Source organism: Prionailurus bengalensis, chromosome C1 (genome assembly GCF_016509475.1).
Source record: "Prionailurus bengalensis isolate Pbe53 chromosome C1, Fcat_Pben_1.1_paternal_pri, whole genome shotgun sequence".
Taxonomy (NCBI): Eukaryota; Metazoa; Chordata; class Mammalia; order Carnivora; family Felidae; genus Prionailurus; species Prionailurus bengalensis.
The window spans coordinates 62,737,047-62,744,089 of record NC_057345.1 but is presented as its reverse complement, the minus strand read 5'-3'; the positions used below and the strand labels follow the sequence as shown (position 1 = coordinate 62,744,089).

The following is a 7,043-nucleotide window of genomic DNA, read 5'->3' as shown; positions in this document are numbered from 1 at the left end:
CTCTCTCTCTGTCAAAATAAATAAATAAACTAAAAAATATTTTTAAAGAATATAAAAGAACTATAAGGAAAAAAACTACTCAATAGAAAAATGAGCAAAAACCATGGACAGGAAAAACCGTGGCTGATAAACACATGTTTATCATGTTATCATGGGTGATAAACAGATATTAAACCCCAGCTGTGAAGGGAAAATGCAACTCAAAGCCACAGTGAGATGCCATTTCCCAATCACATTTCACATTCACTTGAATGGCAGATACTAAGTCCAGTAACCTAAGTGTTGGAGAGGATGTGGAATATCTTTTTTACTTACTGCTGGAATATAAATCAGAATAACAACTTCATTTGTTCACAAACCCAACACTTCAACAATTCTATTCTTAAATATTTACCCAAAAGAAACTCAAGCTTTCACTGCAGAGATGTTTATAGTAAAGTCTGTAGCTACATTAGAACAGTAAAAGCTTGGAAAATCCCAAATGTTTCCTAAAAGAGAGTAGGTAACTATATTTTTGGTATATTCAAACAGTGTGTTCTTTTATGGCAAAGTAAATGAATTATAGTGGCCCTAAAATACAGATGAACCTTTAAAACTTCTTAGGATACATACTTTGTTCATCAATTTTCAGTTCTTCATCTTATGTAATATATGTATTTAATTAGCGACATCTCACACATTTTGGCTTCCTATACTTTTGTTACTGCTCAATTTGAAATATTTTATGTTTATAATTCTTTTAATAATACATTAGATGTATCTTAATTTCCAAACTTAGTTGTTTTTTCTACTTCTTAAAAATTTTATTTTTAGCTTAGCTGCAAATAAAAGTCTATATATAGTTGGGGCGCCTAGGTGGCTCAGTCGGTTAAGCGTCTGACTTCAGCTCAGGTCACGATCTCGCGGTCCGCGGGTTCAAGCCCCGCGTGGGGCTCTGGGCTGATGGCTTAGAGCCTGGAGCCTGCTTCCGATTCTGTGTCTCCCTCTCTCTCTGCCCCTCCCCCGTTCATGCTGTGTCTCTGTCTGTCTCAAAAATAAATAAATGTTAAAAAAATAAATAAAATCTGTAGTTTCATTCCTTTAAAATGAGTTGAAATAATTTCTGTGAATGTTTGAAAAGAATGTATATTTTACACTTCTTTTGTGCAGTATCCAATGTACACCCCTTAGGTCAATTACTATTTTCGTTGAAGTCTGTATCTTTACTAATTTTTTGTCTGCTTATTCTTTCAATAATTGAAAAAAATCATTTTGTTGTCTCCCACTATGATTGTGAAGTTCTTTCTTTTGTTCTGTTACTTTTTTCCCCGTATTTATTTTGAGGCTATATTCAGTATATAAGAAGTGAGAATTGTTGCATAGCTTTCTGTATAATTTGGGAAAGTTTTTGACTTAAAGCCTGTTTAACTGATAGCAATACAGCTCTACTAGCTTTCTATTCATGAATGTCTCCATGGCATACTTTGAGTCACACTTTTATTGCTAATATTTCTGTACCTCCAATATTTTAGAGAGATCTTTTGTAAATACCTTTGCCTCTCTCATTTCTTTTATTCTCATTTCTTGCTGTCTTTTGGATTAAATTTTTAAAAATTCAATCCATGTTTCCTTTGGCTAGTTTAGAAGCTATACACAATATTTCTAGTCTTTTAGTGGTTACCATGGAAGTTATTACATGAATTCTTAACTTATCAGTGTTTAAAGTTAGTACTTCTATTATTCTCCTGGAGAGCTCAAGGACCTTAGGACACTTTAATATCTCACTCTTAGGGTGCCTGAGTGGCTCAGTTGGTTGAGCCTCTGACTTTGGTTCAGGTCATGATCTCACAGTTCATGAGCTCGAGCCCCGCGTCTGTGCAGACAACTTGGAGCCTGGAGCCTGTTTGGAATTCTGTGTCTCCCTCTATCTCTGTCCCTCTCCCACTTGTACTCTGTCTGCTCTCACAAAGATAAATAAACATTAAAAAACATTTAATGTTTTTTAACATTTAACTTTAATATTTCACTCTCAACTTATTTATCGTTGTAATTTATTACCATTGTGAATTTTCAGTTTTAAAAATGTCCACATGCTATTGTAGTTATTGTTTTATATAGTCAAAATTACCTTCTATTTACCTTCATATTTACTACTTTATTTTTCATTATTTTCTGTATATCTGTATATCTGATCTTTTGTCTTTTTTATTTTTAATTTTTAAGTAGTCCCCATGCCCAACACAGGGCTTGAACTCACACCCCTGAGATCAAGAGTCTCATGCTCTACTGTTTAAGCCAGCCAGGCACCCCACATCTTTCGTTCTCTGTCTGAAGAGTGTCTTTTTAAATGACCATCTCCTTCACAAGGATTTTTTTTAAGGTTATTTATTTTTTTTAGAGAGAGAGAGAGAGAGAGAGAGCGCATGTGCATGCCAGCAGGGGAGGGGCAGAGAAAGACAGACAGATTTCCAAGGACAGGCCTGACATGGGGCTTGATCTCACCAATGGTGAGATCATGACCTGAGCCAAAATCAAGAGTCCAATGCCTAACTGACTGAGCCACCCAGGTGCCCCTGAAGAGGTGTCTTTTAGAAAATTTGTCTTTTCTGTCTGGAATCTTCTAAAAAATCACAAATTTCATAATATGCGTGTATTTACTTTCTTATTTTTACTTTTATAAATGCATTACTTTGGGGGAATGCATTTTTTTTAGTTTTTATTTTTTCCTTTATTGGCAACTTTGGATGCATTTTTAGGTTTTGGTTCCCAAAGGATATTTTTCACAAATCTTGAAGCTGCACCTCTACCCAACTTGCCAGCCTTTTTCTTGTGTGTCGTTTCCTTAATTCTATTCATGTGTACTCTGATTCTTTCCAATTCCTGCTTTACTGGATATTCCTTAAGATTAACTTGCTGAGTTGCCAAATAAACCCAAAACAATGAATTTAATGTGTAAGCAGAAACTAAATCCACTTTTGCTTATTCAAGAGGGTCCAACTTTAGCAACAACTCATTTCTAGAAACAGACATTATGGTCTTCAGCATCTCATCCACAGCACCAACGGAATTCTCAATTGTTGGTAAATACTCCTGATAAATACTCCTGAATTTCTACTGAGTAGTGTTTGTCAATTTCCTCACCTGCCATTATGACCAGCTTGCTGGCCTTCTATTCCTGTCTCTGGAGAGTGCAGTTTTTAATCTGAAGAATTTGTTTTATATTATGGAAAATTCTTAGCTATTGCTATTTTTGATATTTCCTCTTATCTAATTTTTGCATTTTACTTGTACTAAAATGGTAAAAATGAGCATCCATAAATACACTACCCTGCTTAAGAACCACAAACACTACCATGCTATAGAGTCAAACTTTGTTCTTCCCTGCTCTTGTCCCTTTCCTACTTATTTTTTAGTTTTGCATGACTTTTCAGGTATAAAGGTGATGTCATACTAAGTCTTCTTTGACTCACTAGTCCTAAAATCTAAAATTAGATTTCTAAAGTGAATCTATGTTGTTGAGGATATAGTTCATTTATTTCACTGTTATATACTATTCCATTGTAGGAATATATCATTCCATTCTCCTGCTGGGTTGTTTTGTGGGCTTTTTTTTTTTTCCTATTGTAATCAATCCTGCTATGGATATTTTTATGCAAATTTTCTGGCACATAAATGCAAGGGGTTCTCCAGGGTATGCATTTAGGAGTGAATTTGCCCATGTTGAACTTGAGAAAATTCCAAATAATTTTTCACAGTGAGTGAGTCAATACACTATAGCTAGTAATGTGGAAAAGTTCCTGTTGTTTCCTATCTATGCCTATATGCTATTATCAGACTTCTCATTTGTTTGTTTTTGTTTTTGCTTTTATTTGTTTTGTTTTGCCAATCTAGTAGGTATAAAATGGCATTGTATTGTTGTTTTAACTTGGTTTCCAAGATTACTAATGTGATTAAACTTTTTATCACATGCTAATTTGCCATTTATGTTTCCTCTCTTATGAGATGCATGTTTATGTATTTTGACCATTTATCTGTTGAGTTTTGTGTCTTTTATTGTTGAAAGATTCTATTTTAAATATACACTAATCCTTAATCCTTTGCTGATCATAGCTGTTAAGTATATCTTCTCCCTTGTATTGCTGCTTGTACTTTTTTCTTTATTTTTTAGGTGGAAGCGATGGAACTAGATACTTTATTTTCCTCACCAGTTATAGCATGACAACAACTTCCTAACATGTGTTATAGTTAATTCTCAACTTTTTCTTAAAGAAAGGTTGCTTTACCCCTTCACCCACCATCATTTTGAAGGTCAGTTTTGTTTCCTTTCCTCTCCAAATGAAATTTTCCACAGAGCTCAAGCAGATCTTTCTTCTGACATCCTTTTCAAGTCTGTTAATAACATATAGTAGAGGTAGGGACAGGAAACAGTGTAAGTAGGGGCCACTACTCCTGAGGGCAGAACCAAAGAGTCACCCACTATTTTCAAGATTGACCTAAACTTCTTTGTCTTGGCTTTAGCAACATTGGCTTTAATATCTGGGGCCAGTAATTTACAACTTTTTGAGATTTATGATCTGTTTCACTTTGTCCATAGTTTTGCCTTATCATATGGACACCAAAATGTATGCATTCTTTTGGTTTACAGGTGTTTCTCTTCTGCCAACTCAGGAGTGCCTTGGCAGAGGCATACCTCATACTATGCCACCAATGGCATTCTATTTTAGATCTTCAGAACCTTCTGATTTCAGTTGCTCATGAAGCCTGAAATCTCCAGGAGCATCTAGTCGGACTTACTCTGAGCTAACTATTGCGTAGTGTGTGTTTGACCTGAGAAGGTTTACCTCTTGAGGCTGTTACCCAGGAGAGTGCTGATGAGGACCTTGGGCTTCACTGTTCACTCCTTTAAGGATCGAGACTCCCCATCAGTAAATAGCCTGTAGCAATTGATTAGGAGGATGATGTCCAGAAAGGGTGAGCAATCAGAAGTAGCATGTGCCAGGGAGCAGGAAGGTCACATGTGGCTCTGCAGACAGAGGGGGAACTAGATATCACTACTAAGGAACATGTGAACACGTTTATTTGATTTCTTTGGATAAATTTAACTTTAAAAAACCTGTTTGGAGGTATAATTGACATAAAGAAAATAATCCATACTTAAAGTATACAATTTGATACAATTTGACTTATGTATTCCTGTGAAAAATTACCACAACTAAGATAATTCATTACCCCCAAATGTTTCCTCCTATAACTTTGCAATTCTCCCTCCTATCCTTTCCTGCACCTCCTTCCACTTCCAGGCAGACACAGATCTATTCTCTGGCATTATGTATTAGTTTTCATTTTGTAGAATTTTATGTAAATGGAATAAAAAGTACATACTCTGCCTTAGGGGGTGGAATTCTAGGTTCTTTCACTCAGCATAATTATTTGAGATTCATCCATATTGTACATATTGATAACTTTTCTTTTTATTACTGAATAGTATTCTACATCAGTATAACAGTTTGTGTGTTTATTTGCATGTTTATGCATTTGTATTGTTTCCAGAGTTTACCACTTACAAATAAAGCTGCTATTAACATTCAAATACAGGTCTTTCTGTGGACATATGCTTTCGTTAGTCTTGGGCAGATACTTAATAATGGAATCACTGAATCACATGGTAGATGTGTTTAACTTTAGAAGACTGATAAACTGTCAAAGTGATTCCACCATTTTACATTCCCATCAGCAGTGTATGAGAGTTCCAGTTGTTTCCATATTCTTGCCAACACTTAGTATGATTGAATTTTTTATTTTATCTTTTGTAACAGGTGTATAATGACATCTCAATTTGGTTTTAACTTGTAATAACAAATAATAACTGCTAATAATAATAACTGATGATGCTGAGCACTTTTTCACGTCTTATTTTTGCAATCCAGATATCTTCTTTGGTAAAGTGTCTATTCAAATCTTTGCCCATTTAAAAAATTGAATTGTGTTATTTCCTTAGTTTATTGTATTTATTTACTGATGTATAGTTGACACACAATGTTACATTAGTTTCAGGTGTACAACATAGTGATTCAACAGCTCCCTATGTTGGACTGTGTTCACCACAATTGTAGTTACCGTCTGTCACTGTATAACGTGGTTACAATACCATTGATTATATTCTCTATGTTGTGCCTTTCATCCCTGTGACTTACTCAGTCACTTCATAACTGGAAGCCTGTACCTCCCATTCCCCTTCATCCATTTTTTCCATCTCTTATGCCCCTCCTCTCTGGAAACCACCAGTTTGTTTTCTGTATTTATGGATCTATTTCTGCTTTTTTTTGTTGTTGTTCATTTGTTTTGTTTTCTTAGATTCCACATATAACTGAAATCATATGGTATCTGGCTTTCTCTGTCTGACTTATTTCACTTAGCATAATACCCTCTTGGTCCAGCCATGTTGTCATAAATGGCAAGATCTCATTCTTACATAACTGAGTAATGTTCTATTATATATATATATCCATCTTTTTTATAATATATAATATATTTATATATATTATAATTATATATTTATATATACATATTTAATTAATTAATATATGTCACATCATAGACCCTTAGGTTGCTTCCATATCTTGGCTAATGTAAATAATACACCCCCAGTATATGTTGTTTTCTCATAATTGAATCTTGAGAGTTATTTATAAATATGTTATAGATACAAGTCCTTTATCAAGTGGATGATTTGCAAATATTTTCTCCCAGTCTATGGCTTGTCTTTATTCTCTTTCATAAAGTAGAAGTTTTTAACTTTGAGAAAACCCAATTTATTATTTTGTTCTTTTAATGCATCAATATTTTGGTGTTGTATCTACAACATGAATTTTAATGTCAAATTTTCCAATGTTTCTTTTATGGCTAAGACTTTTTGTGTTTGGTTTAAGATATAATTCCAAGTCTGGTGTCATAAATATGTCACCTTATATTTTTGTTAAAAGTTTTAAAGTTTTTAATTTTTTATTGATATGGAATTGTTTTTTATATATGTTGCAGGTAAGGAACCCATTTCATTGTTTTCT

General features: G+C 34.1%; 1 pseudogene; it reads right to left on the bottom strand.

Moving 5' to 3' along the window:
* Nucleotides 1–2,688: 2,688 nt before the first annotated feature.
* On the bottom strand, nt 2,689–3,127 carry LOC122479599 (annotated as a pseudogene).
* Between the last annotated feature and the right edge of the window lie 3,916 nt (nt 3,128–7,043).